The sequence below is a fragment of the Lithobates pipiens genome, unplaced genomic scaffold, assembly GCF_037356315.1.
Source record: "Lithobates pipiens isolate NorthernLeopardFrog02 unplaced genomic scaffold, aLitPip1_a1.2 Scaffold_13, whole genome shotgun sequence".
Taxonomy (NCBI): Eukaryota; Metazoa; Chordata; class Amphibia; order Anura; family Ranidae; genus Lithobates; species Lithobates pipiens.
In genome coordinates, this window is record NW_027507718.1 from 25,456,897 (window position 1) to 25,480,595 (window position 23,699).

The window sequence follows — 23,699 nt, forward strand, 5'->3', positions numbered from 1 at the left end:
GAAGGGCTACATCCCAGTAGACAGTTGCCACCATAACTCTTGATTGAAGTCTGTCCCCCATAGTCAACTCCTGCGGCTACATCGTAACTGTTTAAATCTATCTGATTTTACGGACCAGTCTCAGATTCTGAAGCGATGGTACATAGATAAGTGATACCCACCTCACGATATTGAGATTGAAATACAGAGAGTGTAAGTTCTGGCTAGAAAAGTACTGTTTGAGGGATGGCCAAAAGTTCAAATGGTCCTTCTTCACGGCCTTTTCAGTTCAGCACAGACAGATCAAGGACATTATGAACAAACATTGTAAGGTCCTGAAAAATGACCGTTACTTAGGTGCTACAGTCACGTAAAGGGGAGCTACATCTATACAGGGAAGTTACTTATCGGCTGAACCAAAGTGAGACTTGGTTCTCATTACGGGTGCCATTTAGCCCTTATTTTATTTGAAGAGGGCTCATCATGTTCTGACTGACCAGAATGAGGCTTGGTCTGCACTTTGGGTGCCATTTTATTTGCACATTAGGATTTTATACCTTCCAGAGTGAGGGTTGGTTGGCTGGTCACATGTCAGCAGACTTCAAGTGAGGCTTGGCTGGCAGGTCACATGTCAGCTGAACCAAAGCGAGGCTTGGTTCTCACTACGGGTGCCATTTTGCCCTGACTCCATCTTAAGAAGGCTGATCATGTGCTGACTGACCAGAATGAGGCTTGGTCCGCACCATGGGCACCATCATATTTGCACATTAGGATTTTATTCCTTTCAGAGAGAGGCATGGAGTGCACGCTAGATGCTATGTTGGTAACATTTCATGTGGGGGAGGTAAACCAAGGCTTGCTCCACAACACTGCATTCTTCTCCTTGTGATCACATTATACAAAGGCCTGTTTTATCTACATTGATAGTAGAACAATAATCTATTTAACCGCTTCAGCCCCGGAAGATTTCACCCCCTTCCTGACCAGAGCACTTTTTGCGATTTGGCACTGAGTCGCTTTTTTTTTTTTTTTTAAAGAGTATTTATTGAGAAATAAATAAAGACACAAATACAGATGCAACAGTAACAAGTACGATATTGCGGAACCATCATCGCAGATGAGGTACATAAAAATAGGAGCAGATTGTATCTTTATCGTAATGAACTAAGACCATAAACTGAAATACTTAAACCGAGAGGAAGGCAGTGAAATAAGTAGAACAAAGCAGCAAACTGACAGCGACTGGATGGATCTTGCGTGAGAAATAGTTGCAAAAGTAATATATATATATAACAGGATAATATCATTTCCCATGAATAAGAAAAACAACGGATCATAGGAGCAGGAGTATTAGAATGGATGTAGAAAAAAAGAAATAATAAAAAGAGAGGAGGGGAGGGGAAGAGGGGAATACATACAGAAAGGAAAATAAAAAGGTGAAAAGAGGGGGGGAAGGGGAATACGAGGTTTTCATGTAGAGTCCCTAAGGTAGGGGGGTTCCAAAAGGTAGTCCCGGAGGTCAGTAGGTTCCTGGGCGTAGCTCAAATATTAGACTGGGGGGGGAACCGACCCCGAGATTGGTAGTCGAGTGTCGTAATAGGAGAAGGTGAAGTGGTCCAAGTTGATGATGTCCACCGGAGGGAGAGTGTCAGATATGAAGGGAAGCCATCGCGCGTAGAAACGAGACTTCGCTTTTTCGCCCCTGAAGTTTGCGTTGTAACGATCTTTGTACAGGAGTGAAAGGAGTTCCTTCTGCGTCTGGGCGACGGAGGGGGGAAGAGAAGAAGTCCAGCTCTTTAGAATGGTTTTCCTGGCAAGGAGTAGGCACAGCAGAGACCAGTCCACATGGGAGGGTTTGTACGGCGTGCCGCTTAAGGGCACTCGGCTGTTGATGGAAGACCATGGAAGCAGGAGAGGGTCCCAGTATCCAAAGATGAGAAGAAGGGGGTCCTTTGGCAGTTTCAGCAGGGTAACTTTAAAGATGTAGGAGAGGATCCGATCCCAGAAGGATGAGATGAAGGAACAGGACCAGAAACGGTGTGCCAGCGAGGGCCTGTTCTGGAGACAAAGGGGGCACTTGGTGCTGTCCTAATCTGAGTTGGATGGAAGGAAGGGAAGGTATGCCCTGTGGGCAATTTTTAGTTGCGTTTCTCTCCAGAGCTCGTTAGGGGTTAGGCGGTAAACTTTGTTAAGTCCTTGCAGGATTTTTTCTACTATATCCGGGTCAGGGAAGTCTTTCTCCCAGTTGGAGACTGATGAGGATGTCAATTGAGGAGTGACCTGCTGGAGTAACGGTGTGTAGATGTCTGAAATTTTATAGGTATCGTCTTTAAGCAGGCGGTCCAGAAAGGTTAGGGGGAAACGTTTACGTTCATCACTGCAGACATCCTTTAAGTAACTGACACATTGTCTGTAGTGGAAAGCGTGAGCTGACGGGAGGGAGAACCTTTCCGCTAGAAGGGAAAAGGGCATAGGGCGCCCAGAGTCAAGATCGCAGAGTGCAGCAAAACTGGTGATGCTTGTGGAGTAGGCCTGGGGAGAAAGTGGGGTTCCCCTGTATCGGAAGGTGTCTGGAGACAAAAGGGGGGAGCTTGAGGCATTTCCTGGTTTCCCTCCAAGCTATGGCAGTGTCTCTGAGTAGGAGGTTATGTTGAAACCGAGACGGTACTGACTTCCACCTGCAGTGGAGGAGAGCTGTCAATGAGAGTGGGGAGACCATGGCAGCTTCCAAGGAGTAGTTGGAGTATCTGGAGGATTGAGAGATCCAGTCCAGACTAGTTCGTAACAGACATGACAGATTATACAGTCTTACATTAGGCAGGCTGATACCCCCCTCGCGTCTGGGAAGATGCAACTTTTTAAAGGCTATACGTGGGCGTTTGCCCTTCCATATAAAGGAAGAAAAGCCGATTCCAGAATTTTAATGTCCTTGTGAAGGAGGAGCAGATGAATGGTTTGAAGCGGGTACAGTAGCCTGGCAAAGCTAACCATTTTCAGCAGGTGGCATCTTCCCAGAAGCGAGAGAGGCAGATCCATCCAGTTCACCATTTCTTGGGAGATTTTCGTGATCAGAGGGGGGTAGTTGAGGTGGTAAAGGGAGGAAGGTACTTTTCCAATTTTAATGCCTAGATAGGTGATATATGAGTTGGCGGTTGAAAAGATAGAATGTTGTGTCCAGGGGGGTTTGCGAGAGGACCCTATCGGGAGAATTTCGCTTTTACCATAATTTATACGTAGCCCTGAGCATGATTTAAAGACGTCAAAGACCTCTTTAATAACGGGCATGTCGAAAGCGGGGTCCGACGAGAAGATGAGCACATCATCAGCAAAAAGGGAGGTGCGCAGGTCATGTTGGCCAATGCGAATACCGTGGAGAGGGGCCGATTGGGACAGATATCTGGATAGAGGTTCTAGGGCGATATTAAAGAGGAGCGGTGAGAGTGGGCAGCCCTGGCGAGTGCCTTTATGCAGTCGGAATTCATCCGAGAGAACTCCAGCCGCGACTAATTTAGCTGCTGGGGAGGAGTACATGGCTTTGATGAGATGGCAGAAGTGCCCCGAGAAGCCCATTTCAGATAAAGTCATAAAGAGCCAGTCAAAACTGACATTGTCGAAGGCCTTCTCCGCGTCTAAAGTTATAATGGCAAAATCCCCATCCGGATTATTTTTAGCGTGTTCCAGAGCAAGCATAACTTTACGTATATTCAAGGTGGCAGTTCTGCCTTTCACAAAGCCAGATTGGGCAGGATGAATAAGGGAGGGTATAATGGCAGCTAGTCTCGTGGCTATGATTTTGGACAGGATTTTGACATCCAGATTGAGGAGGGAAATCGGCCTATATGAGCCTGGTTCAAGCGGGTCTTTCCATTTTTTGGAAAGGAGTTTTATAACGGCCTGGTTTCCAGAAGGGAGATATGAACCACCAGACCAGATGCCATTGTACACCTTCAGGAGAGTGGGTTCTGTAATGGAGGAGAGGGTTTTGTAAAATTCACTGGTAAACCCGTCGGGGCCTGGTGCTTTGGACGGGGCTAGTTTGCGGATCGTGGAGGAAATTTCATCAAGGGAGATGGGGGCATTGAGAGCTTCTAGTTGTTCAGGGGTAACTTTAGATAACGCCACGCTATCGAGGAAGGAACGAGCCGCAGTATTGTCTATGGGGTCTGGGGCGTAGAGGGCCATATAATAGTTTAACATCGCCTTGTTAATAGCTTGTGGGGTAGATTGTACAGCACCCTTCGCGTCTTTGAGGGAAGTGATGTGCGTCGGGTGGAATGGGCCCTTGCACAGCCTCGCTAGGAGCTTGCCAGCCTTGTTACCAAACTTGTGTAGCGTTGCGTCGAGTTGGGATCTTTTAGTTAGTTCGAAAGTATCTGCCCAAGTGTCGAAACTTTTCTTGGCCGCCTGCCATTCGGTTCTATTGACAAGGGAATCGTTAGTGGAGAGGGACCTTTGGGCTAGATGTAGTCGCGCACTGGCCCGTTTGTAGTGAGACAGTGCGTTCCTCTTAAAGGAGGAAGCATAAGAAATGATCTGGCCCCTGAGGAATGCCTTACCGGCATCCCAGAAGAGGTTCGGGGAGTCCGAGTGAGGGGAGTTAGCTTCCGAGTATTCACGCCAGGAGTTCGCCATAAAATGTTGAAAGTCAGGGTTGCCATGGAGATACGAGGGGAAGCGCCACAGTCTTGGGTGAGGTGGGAGATCTAGGTTGTCAAGACTAACTGAGATTGGGGCATGGTCAGAGATAGCTATATCAAGCACTTCAGCTTCAGTCAAATTGGGTATGAGATCGTCAGAGCCAAAAAAATAGTCGATTCTCGAGAACATATTATGTGGGTGTGAGTAAAAGGTATATTCCCTGTCTGCTGGGTGGGATAAGCGCCATAGGTCACGAAGATGGAGAGATTCCATGGTGGATGCAAAGTGGGAGGGAGTAGAAGAAACACTTGTCGCCCTGCGGCGTGGGGGAGGGGATCTGTCGTCCGTATGGTGTAAGATGTCATTAAAGTCACCGCCAACTAAATGGGGAGTCTGGGTGGTCCGGAGTAGCCATGAGGTCAGGTCACTATAGAAAGACTTGCTAGGGTTATTGGGAGCATAAACGTTAGTGATCACTAGTTCTTTGGTCCCCAGGCGAGGAGCCTTCCCTGTGAGTCTGAGTGCGTGGACAATACCTCGCACGGGAGGTTTTTGTGGATCAGTATGAGAACACCCGCTTTACGACTAACGGCGTCGGAGCCTAGGACTTTGCCGACCCAGAGTTTCCTCATGCGATGAAAATCTGGAGCGGATAGGTGGGTTTCCTGCAGTAGGGCAATATCTGTTTTCAACCTTTTTAGGTGCCGGAGGACTTTCATTCTCTTATTAGGAGATCTGAGGCCTTTCACGTTCCATGAGACTATTCTCACGTCAGGGGTGTCGGGAAGAGGAAATGGGCCGAGTTTAGAGATTTGTCGCCAGCCGGTGGGCAGGGCAGTAGAAGCTGTTGATTAAATAAGAGGGACCCGGAAGGGCCGTGGGACATGTGGAGTAGGATGGTCAGAAAGGAGACTCTGTCTCTGAAGGAAGGTGGGGGGAGGGTGCAGGGAAGGTGGGGAGCAAACTTAAACACATATAAGAACATAAACAAAAACGTAAACACTGGAGCGAACTTCACTTTTTTCCGCATGGAGTCACTGTGTAGGCCAGCCCCCAGTGCACGACCCAGAGGTATAGGACAAGAGCGTCCGGGCGGTGAGCCTGAGTATGAACAAGGGTGCGGTCATTGAACCAAGAGCCAAAAAGGGCGCGTGTCCTGTTGAGGCAGTAGACATGCACAGTGAGTCCAGGAGGAGTACACCACAGTTGGAATAGACACGTGAATTAAAGTATCAGACCCACGTTAACTGGAAACAGTACAGTAAGAGGACCCAGGAGTGGAATTATCCACAGGTATAGCATATAAAAGTATAAACTAGAAAGTATCAAAGACAGTGTATAAAATACAAAAAAAAAGAAAAGGCAGGATACACAATTATAAAAATATAGTAATATAAAAATATTAAGTGGCCGCAAAAAAAAGAGCAGCGAGAGCAGCGGGGACTCCTGAAAACCTAGGCCAGGATGCCAAATAAAACAGAGGCGGTCAACAGCACCGATGGTGCATCTGCTAGATGGGAGCAGAGCTTAAGGCCAATATAACCAAGGATCAACAGGCTAGACAGTGGCCAAGCCTGAACGAAAGCATAAGAAACAACATAGTAACTCACAAAAACAAGTCAGGCTGGTGGTCCTGGCGAGAGGGTCACCGGTGAGGTGAGGAGAGGAGGATCCAAGGGGACCGATATGTCATCAGCGAGGGGTACCCCGATGGTGGGTATCTGGGGCAGAAGGCCTGAAGCGTTTGGGTGAGTCCTTCCGGGGGCTCCTTTGGTCCAGGGAGCGATTGAGCGGTGAGGATTTGGAAGGGGTGTGAGGGTGCGCACCCTGGTGCAGAGAGCGGAGAAATGCCTCGGCTTCAGAGGGGTCTTGGAAAGATAGTTGGTCACCGTTTGGGGCCTTCAGGCAAAGGACAGCCAGGAAGGCTAGGGAAAATTTAAGTTGCATTTTGAAGAGTTCCGAGCACACCTGCTGGAATGCTTTCCTTTTCTTGGAGACCTCAATGGAGTAATCAGCAAAGATTAGGACCTTGATCCCATCCACTTGGAGAGAGCGCGTTTGCCTGAACTTCTGCAGGATCAGGGCCTTGTCAGAGTAGTTGAGGTACTTTGCGATTATGGGTCTAGGGGATTTGCGTTCTGGTGCAGGTTGACCCATACGATGAGCGCGTTCGACCGTGCAAGGGCCTGGAAGGCCCAGGGCTTCTGGGATGCGCACTGCGCAGAAGTCAGATAGCTCAGAGGATTGTAGCGACTCAGGGATCCCTACGAATCGCTGATTGCTCCGTCTGGCCCTATTTTCCAGGTCATCAAGTTTCTGTAGAACATATTGATTCGTTCTGTCCTGGGAGCGTTCCGTGGCTTGGGCCTGGTAGAGTTCCTCTTCTATATCTGACAGACGGTGTTCTAGGTCATTTAATCTGGTGTGGTGTTCGCCTATTTGGGCCTTGAGCTGCTGCATGCCTGCATTTACAGCTTTTTCCACAGATGCCGTTATCATGGGGGATAATAGAGCGGCCATGGCCTGGGCAATGCGCTCTGTGGTGGAGTCCCCTGCAGGCTGCGTAGAAAGACTGCCCTGTAGTGGAGGGGCTGGAGATGCTGGCAGTGATTGTGGAGAGGGGGGAGAAGCAGTGTCACAGCTCACCTCCATGTCCGCTGCGCGCTGTGAGGAGAAGGGAGCCGAGTAGGCCGAAGCCGGGGCCTCGATTTGCGGCCGCGCCGCGGTCGCGGGCGGCGTCGTAGGCGCTCGCGCGCCGTTTTTTTCCAGGAAACGGTCCATGGCTATGAGGGGTGATTCCGGGGGTGTTTCGTCGGAAGCCCGGCCGCTCAGCAGGATTTTAATGCCGATTTCGGGGTCGTGATGCGGGAGCTGAGGAGGAGAGCAGTCACTCCATGCGGCGCCGGAACCGGAAGTACTGAGTCGCTTTAACTGACAATTGCCTGGTCATGTAAATGACACTGGCAGGGAAGGGGGTTAAGCACTAGGGGGCAATGAAGGGGTGAAGTGTGTCCTAGAGAGTGATTATAACTGTGGGGGGAAGAGCTTCAACAGCGGCACGCAGGCGCACTATCGCCTTTAGCAGCATGCCGACATCGCTGCTCCGGCACTGCGAGTGGCCGGAGCAGCGATACCCAGAAGAAGATGGATGCTCCGTACTACAGGGGACAGCGGTGACATTGCTGGCTCCTGTGTCAGGTAAGTGACACATAATGGGCTACTATGCGATGTAGCCCATTATGCTTTACCTTTGCAGGGAGACAAAGAAGAAGTAAACCCATCAGGGTTTACTTCCTCTTTAAATGATTTTATCAACAAAAAAAAATGGCTCCAGGACTGAAGTGGTTTTTAAATATAAAATAAATTACAAAAGACAGTGCAGGACATCTTCATATCAAGCACAGCATGTGTGTAAACCCTAAAGCCTCGTAGACAGGTTCAGATTTTCTGCAGACAAAGCATCAGACTTTTGTCCGAAGGGCATGTGCCTTGATTTTGTCTTGCATACAAACGGTACACAATTGTCGGCCAACAAACACAAACGTAGTGCCGTACTAGACGTACTACGAGCCTATAAAGAGGAAGATCAATTGTCAGGCGCCACCCTTTGGGCTCCTTCTGCTAATTTTGTGTTAGTAGAAGTTTGGTGAGTTTTGATTTGCGCTTTTAATTTTGCGCTTTTCATTTAGCGCTTTTCAGTTTATTTCTGAATGGCCATTCGTCAACCAGCCACGTTGTGGAATTGGAGGACATAACATTGTTTATTATTGGCCTTGGAGTTATTGCTTTGACCCAAGTCCAGTCTAGGAACAGGAGGAGGAGGATTTCTTGGACCAAAAATTGGTTGCTTTATTAATCATGACCAATTATGTCATATGCTTTTGCTGCGGGAGCTCCAGGAGAATAACCCGCATGATTTTCGGATGACGGACCCCTGCTTTCCCCAACTCTTGGCATTGTTGACCCCCCTATATTAAGAAGCAGAACACATGCATGAGGCTTTTATTTTATTTTTTGGTCGATTAATGATTTAATTTGTTATATTTTCTATATTTTTGGATGCATAGAATTCACTTTTTAATGCACAATAAAAAAATTGTGTAGAATAATACTTGGCTATGTCTTTCACTTCAAATGACAATTTGGGAGTAGGCAGTTACATTTAAAAAAATAAAATGTAAAATTAACCAGGGACACCAACATAGTTGTATCTTTGATCTTAAAAACTACGGGATAATAGTGCTGTGGTAACTTGCACCAAAAAAACAAAAAAACAAACATAATAATATTATTCTTAATATCACTAGAAAACAAAGCATTTTTAAATTTGCTTGCCATAACTCCATCAGTATCACCAGCAAAGCAGCTTCATTATTATCCCATTAACGAAGAAGAGACTGTGTGCTGTATTTCTAGATTTCATAATTTGCCACATCACGAATGTTAATTCTCCATTATGAACGCTAGTTTACAAGACCGACCGCTTCCAGCTCGTCCTTGATTCCGAGCATGCGTGTTTGTACTTTGGACTTTTGTCTGACGTACACACGATCGGAAAATCTGACAACAGACATTTGTCTGCGGAAAAAATAAATAAGCCTGCCATCCAACATTTGTCCGTGGAAAATCCAACAACAATTGTCCGATAAAGCATACAAACTGTCAGATTTTCCGCCATAAGCCTGTTGGAAAATCCGATCCGATGTGTGCAAGGCTTAAGAACTCAAATGTTAATATCTCATCACCAGAGTCCCAGAGGGATATAAAAAAATAGGTTGTGAACTTTCCAGCACCTGACAAAAAATGAAATGTCATTATAGTGTGTACAGAGCTTTACATCTTTAACTACTTCCCACCCGGCCAATGTACATATATGGCCCGGGTGGGAGCCGCCTCCTTCTGACTGGACGTTCAGGAACGTCCTTCAGAAGGAGGGGGATCGCGTGCGCACGTGCCCGTGCAGCGGCACGATCGCGATGCGCTCGTGTCACCCAGACACGGCGCATCTCGGATCGGCAGGAGGGCTCTGTGATTGGCCCTCCTGATCACATGACGGCCGTGTCCAATCACAGCCGTCATGTGATCTAAACTAACAGTCGGTTGCTAGGCAATCAGCTCTTCTCTCTTCACACGGAAGTCGTCTCTGAGGAGAGGAGAGCAGATCGCTGCAGCCGGCTGGTGATCAGTGAGTATGAGCTGTTTTTACAGCTTTTTACTCACTGATCACTAGTCTAGTGTAAACCTACAGTGTAAACACACATGTCCCCAAAACACACATGTCCCCAAATAATAAAAAGACATGTCCCCAAATAAAAAAAACACATGTCCCCCACATATGTCCCACTAAAATCACATGTCCCAATGATTATCTGCACACATATGTACGTGATCACCTGCACACATCTGTACATGATTATTTGCATACATATGTCCGTGATCACACAAACCAATTATTATACACTAAACTGATTTTTTTTTTTACCAAAAATATGTAGCAGAATACATTTTGGCTTAAATTTACAACAAAATTAGATTTTATTGGATTTAATTTAAAATAGAAAAAAAAATATATAGTTTTTTTTCCAAATTTCCGCTTTTTTGCGCTTATATCGCAGAAAATAAAAATCGGAGTCGTGAATAAACACCACCAAAATAAAGCTCTATTTGTGTGAACAAAATGATAAAAATTTTATTTGGGTACAGTGTAGCATGACCGCGCAATTGTCATTGAAAGTGCGAGAGCGCTGAAAGCTGAAAATTGGGCTGGGAAGGAAGGGGGCGAAAGTGCCCTGTATTGTAGTGGTTAAATATAATTTTGTATACATTTGAGTGCTGGAAATAAAATACATAGTACAATTCACTAAAAGGGTCAATGAAGCCAGAAATGGTGAATAAAATAATCACTGACTTATTTTGTCTCTTAGAACAAGATTTCCCTGATGGAGGTTTCACATTCCACACCATGCCTAACCAAGAGTCTCTCTCCTTTTCATGAATTTCTAATTAAATTGATTTAGAAATAGGTAGCACCGTATAAAACCCAAATGCACAAAACAATATACTGTATACAGTGAGGCATAATGGCAAAGATACTAAACAAAAGATTTAGGGTTTACATATGCTTGTAAGGTTTGTAACTAGAGTTTCCCTTTATTTCATTGAGAACACAAGATTGTAATCGTGTACCCAATAGATTTTGTACTTCCCCTTGTATATCATTAACCATGCTTTCAAAAATATTGTTAAAATTCAAATAGAAATTATTTGGTCCAAACTTCCCAGTGACACCTTAATAATATAGGCACCTCATCCCCTAATAAATCTGAAATAACATAATTGAGAGGGAGGGGGAAAGGGGGAATGAAACAGGGGATTTTTTTAACGGTGCACCTTATAAGAGAGTAATACCAAAGATATCTTAAAAATTCATATAGTTTTATTCAAATGTATTAAAAATAAATTAAGTAAACATTAATATACAATACAAAATGTACAGAAGTCACTTAGTACATAGCTATTGGGTTTTAGGGATCCCAAAAGTAAATGTTGATAAGGTGATCGCACTTCTTCCCAACATGTTTCGCACTGAGCTTCTTCAGGGGAATATGCAACTAACAATAATACAAAGAAAATAATTTTTTATATGTTTGAAAACAATGACACACTATAAAATACATGTCATAATACACCAAAGAAACACTATTTCCACACAATCACAAACAATCCCAATGTGCTCGGTCCAATATGGCGGTGCTTACCCTGATCAACAAATACACCGCAACCCCGGAATCGGCAAAAGATGGAAAGAAATTGTTTGAGCCCAACAAGCCAGATCAGAAGCCCCCCAGCTCAATGGAGGATATAGATGGGGGTAAGCCAGCGCTAAATAAATGAATAAAAATAAAAAAGAAAAATAAATAAAATAATGTTTATGCATTTTAATTTGTGTAATGAAATGAAATTTACTGTGTAATGAACATTATAATACCCTCAGTCATATGAGGGGATTGGGGCAAAAGCCTCCCTATCAATAGAGTATATAGTAGTAATTATATTAAATGAGTAATGACAGAATTAAATGGTATATGAGCCAACGTTGAACCTTCATTATCAATTATAACCTAAATTGAATTTAGAACTGATAAATAAAAATTAAAATTAAATAAATAAATACTTGTACCTTGAGGAGTAGAAGAAGACTGGGCTATATTACAATGTATCAATATAGATACAATTGATGTGAGAGATCACAGCAAGTTGACAATTCGATACACTGCTTAAACAAGCTAGTGAGTGCAGGGCTTTGCTGCCCCTGAATGGCTGCTTTACCTAGAGACAGATAGAGTGAATATGAATAAAAGTGTCTGGGGAAATAGTAATATAATGAGGTGTCTCGATAAAGTGAAAAGTGAGTATAATGATTATAAGTTACCGGAGAGTGAGGGTCCGACGTTACGGCAGTACATATGTCATGCTTCTGGCTAGTGCATCCCTAAACTGCGCTGCTTATAACTCCCCCATCCATCGAGCCGGCGTCTTACGTCACCGGCTCGATGCGGACAACCAGGGGAGGGCAATGCGCATGCGCGGAGCCCAAAGCGCCGACGTGTAGACTACAATTCCCATGATGCCGCGGTGCTGATAGAAAATAAAATCAGCTGGATGGTTGCCAGTAGCTGCTGGCGACGGAGACAGGGCTGTGTCGAATCTCCACCCCAGGGGGGGAGCCGACACAGATGCAGGCTAATCGGTAAACAGATAGGCTCCTATCCCCGAAGGGAATCACATTCACTCGCCCACCCAAAAACGGGCGCCCCGAGGATAAATTACCCGTGGGGCACCCTGGGTGTCCGTATATCCCCACAAAATAGTGCCGGGAGGCAGAGAGATCCGCTCGGGCGCCACAATTTAGTCGAATCCCAAAGTGCAGTGCGGGAAGGCAGCAAAACGCCTATATATGGATGGGAGTCATAGGGAGCAACAGAGATCCCTGTGTATGCCCACCACGAGTCCCACCATTAAACCAAGCACAGTGGGACTGCAAAGCAACCTGTACATGATGCACTAGTTACATAATATATTACATGATATAAACACAAAAAGAGAAGAAAGTTGACTTTCTATAGCAATATGTCAAAAGTAACATGTATCAAAAAAAAAAAATATATAATATCAAACAAATCAAAAAAAGGGGGGGGGGGAAGAAGGGCAAGAAAAGTTCTCTCTCCTTTCGATCCCAAATACCACGGGAGCCAAAAGTGGAGGCGGGGAGATCCACAGAACAGGTCCAAGAGCGGAGCTATAAAAAGGACCTATAACTAATATTTTCGTTAAACCCCGGATACTGGGTGGCTTTTAAGGTAAAAATCCATTTTGCTTCGGTTTGTAAAAGAAAGGTATCCACCGAGCCACCTCGCGAGTTTAAAGGTATATGAGCCAAAGCTGTAAAACAAATCCAATTGGGGTCAAAAGAATGATAAATGCCGATGTGCCTACTTATGGCCGTGACTATTTTTTTGTTTAGAATCGGTTTGATATGATCTTTGATGCGAATTGAAAATATTATTTTCGTCTTACCGACATAGAAACCTCCACAGCGGCATTGGGCCAAGTATACAATGCCAGGAGTGGAGCATGTGACATGAAACTTTGGAGCGAACCAGCTACCATTAGGTAGTTTAATTTTACAGGAATTATTAATATACGGACACATTTCACATTGAACACATGAGTATGTACCTGGTAGTTTAGATCTAGTTACTACTGAGCTGTCATGAAAGTGACTTTTAACTAGGCAATCTTTAAGAGACCTTGGTCTCTTAAAGGTGATTGATGGTGAATCATTTATGTACTGATTAACAATGGGGTCAGCTTGTAACAAAGGCCAGAATCGCTGGATTATGGCCCGAAATGATTTGTGTTGATTAGAATATTTTGTAACAATACGTACTGTATCAGCTATATTTTTGGTTTTCTTAGAAAAAAGAAGAGTAGTTCTGTCTTTTTCTTTTACTCTGTTGTAAGATCTTTTTAAAGATGCATGGCTATAGCCGCGTGTTCGAAGCCGTTTATACAGATCCTTAGCTGCAGTTTGGAAATCAGAATTATTACTACAGTTACGTTTAATTCTCAGATACTGACTGTAGGGAATACTTTTAAGAAGGGGTTCCAGGTGAAAACTTGTCGCGTGCAAGATCGTATTGCCGGCAGTAGGTTTTCTATACAAGGCAGAATGGAGATGACCTGTAGTATCAATTTTAATTGTCAAGTCTAAGAATTCTATAGATTCTTGACTGTAATTCAACGTAAATTTTAAATTGAAGGAATTTATGATGTGGAATAGCGTTATATAAACACTCCACATCAATAGAAACTAACCACGATTGTACAGGTAAGTGTATATATTTGAGTGCTGGAAATAAAATACATAGTACAATTCACTAAAAGGGTCAATGAAGCCAGAAATGGTGAATAAAATAATCACTGACTTATTTTGTCTCTTAGAACAAGATTTCCCTGATGGAGGTTTCACATTCCACACCATGCCTAACCAAGAGTCTCTCTCCTTTTCATGAATTTCTAATTAAATTGATTTAGAAATAGGTAGCACCGTATAAAACCCAAATGCACAAAACAATATACTGTATACAGTGAGGCATAATGGCAAAGATACTAAACAAAAGATTTAGGGTTTACATATGCTTGTAAGGTTTGTAACTAGAGTTTCCCTTTATTTCATTGAGAACACAAGATTGTAATCGTGTACCCAATAGATTTTGTACTTCCCCTTGTATATCATTAACCATGCTTTCAAAAATATTGTTAAAATACAAATAGAAATTATTTGGTCCAAACTTCCCAGTGACACCTTAATAATATAGGCACCTCATCCCCTAATAAATCTGAAATAACATAATTGAGAGGGAGGGGGAAAGGGGGAATGAAACAGGGGATTTTTTTAACGGTGCACCTTATAAGAGAGTAATACCAAAGATATCTTAAAAATTCATATAGTTTTATTCAAATGTATTAAAAATAAATTAAGTAAACATTAATATACAATACAAAATGTACAGAAGTCACTTAGTACATAGCTATTGGGTTTTAGGGATCCCAAAAGTAAATGTTGATAAGGTGATCGCACTTCTTCCCAACATGTTTCGCACTGAGCTTCTTCAGGGGAATATGCAACTAACAATAATACAAAGAAAATAATTTTTTATATGTTTGAAAACAATGACACACTATAAAATACATGTCATAATACACCAAAGAAACACTATTTCCACACAATCACAAACAATCCCAATGTGCTCGGTCCAAAATGGCGGTGCTTACCCTGATCAACAAATACACCGCAACCCCGGAATCGGCAAAAGATGGAAAGAAATTGTTTGAGCCCAACAAGCCAGATCAGAAGCCCCCCAGCTCAATGGAGGATATAGATGGGGGTAAGCCAGCGCTAAATAAATGAATAAAAATAAAAAAGAAAAATAAATAAAATAATGTTTATGCATTTTAATTTGTGTAATGAAATGAAATTTACTGTGTAATGAACATTATAATACCCTCAGTCATATGAGGGGATTGGGGCAAAAGCCTCCCTATCAATAGAGTATATAGTAGTAATTATATTAAATGAGTAATGACAGAATTAAATGGTATATGAGCCAACGTTGAACCTTCATTATCAATTATAACCTAAATTGAATTTAGAACTGATAAATAAAAATTAAAATTAAATAAATAAATACTTGTACCTTGAGGAGTAGAAGAAGACTGGGCTATATTACAATGTATCAATATAGATACAATTGATGTGAGAGATCACAGCAAGTTGACAATTCGATACACTGCTTAAACAAGCTAGTGAGTGCAGGGCTTTGCTGCCCCTGAATGGCTGCTTTACCTAGAGACAGATAGAGTGAATATGAATAAAAGTGTCTGGGGAAATAGTAATATAATGAGGTGTCTCGATAAAGTGAAAAGTGAGTATAATGATTATAAGTTACCGGAGAGTGAGGGTCCGACGTTACGGCAGTACATATGTCATGCTTCTGGCTAGTGCATCCCTAAACTGCGCTGCTTATAACTCCCCCATCCATCGAGCCGGCGTCTTACGTCACCGGCTCGATGCGGACAACCAGGGGAGGGCAATGCGCATGCGCGGAGCCCAAAGCGCCGACGTGTAGACTACAATTCCCATGATGCCGCGGTGCTGATAGAAAATAAAATCAGCTGGATGGTTGCCAGTAGCTGCTGGCGACGGAGACAGGGCTGTGTCGAATCTCCACCCCAGGGGGGGAGCCGACACAGATGCAGGCTAATCGGTAAACAGATAGGCTCCTATCCCCGAAGGGAATCACATTCACTCGCCCACCCAAAAACGGGCGCCCCGAGGATAAATTACCCGTGGGGCGCCCTGGGTGTCCGTATATCCCCACAAAATAGTGCCGGGAGGCAGAGAGATCCGCTCGGGCGCCACAATTTAGTCGAATCCCAAAGTGCAGTGCGGGAAGGCAGCAAAACGCCTATATATGGATGGGAGTCATAGAGAGCAACAGAGATCCCTGTGTATGCCCACCACGAGTCCCACCATTAAACCAAGCACAGTGGGACTGCAAAGCAACCTGTACATGATGCACTAGTTACATAATATATTACATGATATAAACACAAAAAGAGAAGAAAGTTGACTTTCTATAGCAATATGTCAAAAGTAACATGTATCAAAAAAAAAAATATATAATATCAAACAAATCAAAAAAAGGGGGGGGGGGAAGAAGGGCAAGAAAAGTTCTCTCTCCTTTCGATCCCAAATACCACGGGAGCCAAAAGTGGAGGCGGGGAGATCCACAGAACAGGTCCAAGAGCGGAGCTATAAAAAGGACCTATAACTAATATTTTCGTTAAACCCCGGATACTGGGTGGCTTTTAAGGTAAAAATCCATTTTGCTTCGGTTTGTAAAAGAAAGGTATCCACCGAGCCACCTCGCGAGTTTAAAGGTATATGAGCCAAAGCTGTAAAACAAATCCAATTGGGGTCAAAAGAATGATAAATGCCGATGTGCCTACTTATGGCCGTGACTATTTTTTTGTTTAGAATCGGTTTGATATGATCTTTGATGCGAATTGAAAATATTATTTTCGTCTTACCGACATAGAAACCTCCACAGCGGCATTGGGCCAAGTATACAATGCCAGGAGTGGAGCATGTGACATGAAACTTTGGAGCGAACCAGCTACCATTAGGTAGTTTAATTTTACAGGAATTATTAATATACGGACACATTTCACATTGAACACATGAGTATGTACCTGGTAGTTTAGATCTAGTTACTACTGAGCTGTCATGAAAGTGACTTTTAACTAGGCAATCTTTAAGAGACCTTGGTCTCTTAAAGGTGATTGATGGTGAATCATTTATGTACTGATTAACAATGGGGTCAGCTTGTAACAAAGGCCAGAATCGCTGGATTATGGCCCGAAATGATTTGTGTTGATTAGAATATTTTGTAACAATACGTACTGTATAAGCTATATTTTTGGTTTTCTTAGAAAAAAGAAGAGTAGTTCTGTCTTTTTCTTTTACTCTGTTGTAAGATCTTTTTAAAGATGCATGGCTATAGCCGCGTGTTCGAAGCCGTTTATACAGATCCTTAGCTGCAGTTTGGAAATCAGAATTATTACTACAGTTACGTTTAATTCTCAGATACTGACTGTAGGGAATACTTTTAAGAAGGGGTTCCGGGTGAAAACTTGTCGCGTGCAAGATCGTATTGCCGGCAGTAGGTTTTCTATACAAGGCAGAATGGAGATGACCTGTAGTATCAATTTTAATTGTCAAGTCTAAGAATTCTATAGATTCTTGACTGTAATTCAACGTAAATTTTAAATTGAAGGAATTTATTGAAAGTAAATCGAAAAAATGTTTCAACTCGAATTCTGACCCTGACCAAAAAAAACAGAACATCATCGATGTATCTATACCAGGCTATGACATTGTCCAAAAATGGGGCAAGATCTTCACGTGAAAAAGTATCCTTTTCCCACCCCCCCAGGTACAGGTTGGCATACGATGGGGCACATTTTGTCCCCATCGCAACCCCCTGCACCTGGAGATAGTGGGATTGATTGAACTGAAACACGTTGTGTTTCAAAATGAAATCCAATAGTTCAATGACAAATTCATTATAAGCAGAAAAGGTTGAGCCCCTTTCTTTCAAATATGAGCGTATTATTTGTATGCCTTTATGATGTGGAATAGCGTTATATAAACACTCCACATCAATAGAAACTAACCACGATTGTACAGGTAAGGAAATACCCTCAAGTGTTTTTAGAAGGTCTAAAAACACTTGAGGGTATTTCCTTACCTGTACAATCGTGGTTAGTTTCTATTGATGTGGAGTGTTTATATAACGCTATTCCACATCATAAATTCCTTCAATTTAAAATTTACGTTGAATTACAGTCAAGAATCTATAGAATTCTTAGACTTGACAATTAAAATTGATACTACAGGTCATCTCCATTCTGCCTTGTATAGAAAACCTACTGGCGGCAATACGATCTTGCACGCGACAAGTTTTCACCCGGAACCCCTTCTTAAAAGTATTCCCTACAGTCAGTATCTGAGAATTAAACGTAACTGTAGTAATAATTCTGATTTCCAAACTGCAGCTAAGGATCTGTATAAACGGCTTCGAACACGCGGCTATAGCCATGCATCTTTAAAAAGATCTTACAACAGAGTAAAAGAAAAAGACAGAACTACTCTTCTTTTTTCTAAGAAAACCAAAAATATAGCTGATACAGTACGTATTGTTACAAAATATTCTAATCAACACAAATCATTTCGGGCCATAATCCAGCGATTCTGGCCTTTGTTACAAGCTGACCCCATTGTTAATCAGTACATAAATGATTCACCATCAATCACCTTTAAGAGACCAAGGTCTCTTAAAGATTGCCTAGTTAAAAGTCACTTTCATGACAGCTCAGTAGTAACTAGATCTAAACTACCAGGTACATACTCATGTGTTCAATGTGAAATGTGTCCGTATATTAATAATTCCTGTAAAATTAAACTACCTAATGGTAGCTGGTTCGCTCCAAAGTTTCATGTCACATGCTCCACTCCTGGCATTGTATACTTGGCCCAATGCCGCTGTGGAGGTTTCTATGTCGGTAAGACGAAAATAATATTTTCAATTCGCATCAAAGATCATATCAAACCGATTCTAAACAAAAAAATAGTCACGGCCATAAGTAGGCACATCGGCATTTATCATTCTTTTGACCCCAATTGGATTTGTTTTACAGCTTTGGCTCATATACCTTTAAACTTGCGAGGTGGCTTGGTGGATACCTTTCTTTTACAAACCGAAGCAAAATTGATTTTTTACATTAAAAGCCACCCAGTATCCGGGGTTTAACGAAAATATTAGTTATAGGTCCTTTTTATAGCTCCGCTCTTGGACCTGTTCTGTGGATCTCCCCGCCTCCACTTTTGGCTCCCGTGGTATTTGGGATCGAAAGGAGAGAGAACTTTTCTTGCCCTTCTTCCCCCCCCCCCCCTTTTTTTGATTTGTTTGATATTATATATTTTTTTTTTGATACATGTTACTTTTGACATATTGCTATAGAAAGTCAACTTTCTTCTCTTTTTGTGTTTATATCATGTAATATATTATGTAACTAGTGCATCATGTACAGATTGCTTTGCAGTCCCACTGTGCTTGGTTTAATGGTGGGACTCGTGGTGGGCATACACAGGGATCTCTGTTGCTCTCTATGACTCCCATCCATATATAGGCGTTTTGCTGCCTTCCCGCACTGCACTTTGGGATTCGACTAAATTGTGGCGCCCGAGCGGATCTCTCTGCCTCCCGGCACTATTTTGTGGGGATATACGGACACCCAGGGCGCCCCACGGGTAATTTATCCTCGGGGCGCCCGTTTTTGGGTGGGCGAGTGAATGTGATTCCCTTCGGGGATAGGAGCCTATCTGTTTACCGATTAGCCTGCATCTGTGTCGGCTCCCCCCCTGGGGTGGAGATTCGACACAGCCCTGTCTCCGTCGCCAGCAGCTACTGGCAACCATCCAGCTGATTTTATTTTCTATCAGCACCGCGGCATCATGGGAATTGTAGTCTACACGTCGGCGCTATGGGCTCCGCGCATGCGCATTGCCCTCCCCTGGTTGTCCGCATCGAGCCGGTGACGTAAGACGCCGGCTCGATGGATGGGGGAGTTATAAGCAGCGCAGTTTAGGGATGCACTAGCCAGAAGCATGACATATGTACCGCCGTAACGTCGGACCCTCACTCTCCGGTAACTTATAATCATTATACTCACTTTTCACTTTATCGAGACACCTCATTATATTACTATTTCCCCAGACACTTTTATTCATATTCACTCTATCTGTCTCTAGGTAAAGCAGCCATTCAGGGGCAGCAAAGCCCTGCACTCACTAGCTTGTTTAAGCAGTGTATCGAATTGTCAACTTGCTGTGATCTCTCACATCAATTGTATCTATATTGATACATTGTAATATAGCCCAGTCTTCTTCTACTCCTCAACGTACAAGTATTTATTTATTTAATTTTAATTTTTATTTATCAGTTCTAAATTCAATTTAGGTTATAATTGATAATGAAGGTTCAACGTTGGCTCATATACCATTTAATTCTGTCATTACTCATTTAATATAATTAATACTATATACTCTACTGATAGGGAGGCTTTTGCCCCAATCCCCTCATATGACAGAGGGTATTATAATGTTCATTACACAGTAAATTTAATTTCATTACACAAATGAAAATGCATAAACATTATTTTATTTATTTTTCTTTTTTATTTTTATTCATTTATTTAGCGCTGGCTTACCCCCATCTATATCCTCCATTGAGCTGGGGGGCTTCTGATCTGGCTTGTTGGGCTCAAACAATTTCTTTCCATCTTTTGCCGATTCCAGGGTTGCAGTGTATTTGTTGATCAGGGTAAGCACCGCCATATTGGACCAAGCACATTGGGATTGTTTGTGATTGTGTGGAAATAGTGTTTCTTTGGTGTATTATAACATGTATTTTATAGTGTGTCATTGTTTTCAAACATATAAAAAATTATTTTCTTTGTATTATTGTTAGTTGCATATTCCCCTGAAGAAGCTCAGTGCGAAACATGTTGGGAAGAAGTGCGATCACCTTATCAACATTTACTTTTGGGATCCCTAAAACCCAATAGCTATGTACTAAGTGACTTCTGTACATTTTGTATTGTATATTAATGTTTACTTAATTTATTTTTAATACATTTGAATAAAACTATATGAATTTTTAAGATATCTTTGGTATTACTCTCTTATAAGGTGCACCGTTAAAAAATCCCCTGTTTCATTCCCCCTTTCCCCCTCCCTCTCAATTGTTAAAATACAGTTTAATAATTATAAGATATCATTCTGACCAACAAACAAAAATCAGTACACAATGAGTTATACCTGGGGGTGAGGAAACTGATCTGTTAATTTTTGCTCTTAGAAGTTAAATGATACAAATGTGTTTCATCTACAGTGGTGTGAAAAAGTGTTTGCCCCCTTCCTCATTTCCTGTTTCTTTGCATGTTTGTCACACTTAAGTGTTTCGGAACATCAAACCAATTTAAACAATAGTCAAGGACAACACAAGTAAACACAAAATGTAATTTGTAAATGAAGGTGTTTATTATTAAAGGTGAAAAAAAATCCAAACCATCATGGCCCTGTGTGAAAAAGTGATTGCCCCCTAAACCTAATAACTGGTTGGGCCACCCTTAGCAGCAACAACTGCAACCAAGCGTTTGCGATAACGTGCAATGAGGCTTTTACAGCGTCCTGGAGGAATTTTGGCCCACTCATCTTTGCAGAATTGTCCTAATTCAGTTACATTAGAGGGTTTTCGAGCATGAACGGCCTTTTTAAGGTCATACCACAACATCTCAATAGGATTCAGGTCAGGACTTTGGCTAGGCCACTCCAAAGTCTTCATTTTGTTTTTCTTCAGCCATTCGGTGGTGGACTTGCTGGTGTGTTTAGGATCATTGTCCTGCTGCAGAACCCAAGTTCGTTTCAGCTTGAGTACACAAACAGATGGTCGGACATTCTCCTTCAGGATCTCTTGGTAGACAGCAGAATTCATAGTTCCTTTTATCACGGCAAGTCTTCCAGGTCCTGAAGCAGCAAAACAGCCCCAGACCATCACACTACCACCACCATATTTTACTGTTGGTATAATGTTCTTTTTATGAAATGCAGTGTTCCTTCTACGCCAGATATACTTGGACACACACCTTCCAAAGAGTTCCACTTTTGTCTCATCGGTCCACAGAATGTTGTCCCAAAAGTCTTGGGGATCATCAAGATGTGTTGTGGAGAAATTGAGACGATCTTTGATGTTCTTTTTGCTCAGCAGTGGTTTTCTCCATGGAACTCTGCCATGCAGGCCATTTTTGCCCAGTCTTTTCCTGATGGTGGAGGCATGAACGCTGACCTTAACTGAGGCAAGTGAGGCCTGCAGTTCCTTGGACGTTGTTGTGGGGTCTTTTGTGACCTCTTGGATGAGTCGGCGCTGCGCTCTTGGGGTAATTTTGGGCGGCCGGCCACTCCTGGGAAGGTTCATCACTGTTCCATGTCTTCGCCATTTGTGGATAATGGCTCTCACTGTGGTTCGCTGGATTCCCAAAAGTTTGGAAATGGCTTTATAACCCTTTCCAGACTGATAGATCTCAATTACTTTCTTTCTCAATTGTTCCTGAATTTCTTTGGGTCTCGGCATGATGTGTAGCTTTTAAGGATCTTCTGGTGGACCTTACTGTGTCAAGCAGCTCCTATTTAAGTGATGCCTTGATTGTGAACAGGTGTGGCAATAATCAGGCCTGGGTGTGGCTAGAGAAATTGAACTCAGGTGTGGACAACCACAGTTATAGTATGTTTTAACAAGGGGGGCAATCACTTTTTCACACAGGGCCATGATGGTTTGGATTATTTTTCACCTTTAATAATAAAAACCTTCATTTACAAATTGCATTTTGTGTTTACTTGTGTTGTCCTTGACTATTGTTTAAATTGGTTTGATGTTCCGAAACACTTAAGTGTGACAAACATGCAAAGGAACAGGAAATGAGGAAGGGGGCAAACACTTTTTCACACCACTGTATGTATTTGGTCATCTCTAGCCATAGTGCACTATATCAGATCTATGCTATTGCACTTATATGACCTGTCTTTGGAAATAGAATTCAAACTTAATTAACTTTGGCAGTGTGCTAGAGGGTAAACACTTTCAAACCTATGGGTTTAAGTGGACCAAGGACACCTGCTCCACACCCTTGGTTACCAGCTGTGTGTACCTAAGATACACCACATTTTGCAAAAAAAATAGGATAACTGTTTTCCATCAATTAGATTTTTCCTCTATACAGTTGAGCCTTTAGAATAAATCAACTGGAAAGTGAGGAATTACACAAACTATATTTTAAATTAGCAGACCAGGGGATGAAGAACAGTTTCAAAGGGTATTATAAACTGGTCTTTCTATGCATTTTGCCCCTGAGCTACATTAGTACTAGACAATATCAGTCATGCCTCGGAAAATGCTTCTGAGATTACCAAAAGAGCAAAGTAATCACAATGTAAAGAATGTTGTATAAAATGTAACAAATAAATAGCTAAGATACAAAATGGCAATGGGCATTCTTTATATCTATTTTTATTTGTACCTCTGTTTACCAAGCTATAGAGTTAAAGCTAAACTCTAGGCACAAAAACAATCATCTAAATATATTGCTCAGTACCCACAATGTATATAAATACACTTTGTGTTTACCAAACACACATAAAAATCAGGCATTACCATAGAAAGGAACAGCAATATCATTACTGTAATCATGTTTTGACTTCAGATTTAATATAAATTGGTTACAAAAGAAATGTTTATACATCACCCATTTTACAAATAAAAAGGGCCTTCTCCAGAGTTCTGCATTTGGCATTTGAAGACATAAAAAAGCTCCTATCATTGATTGGAGAAGTTGAAATC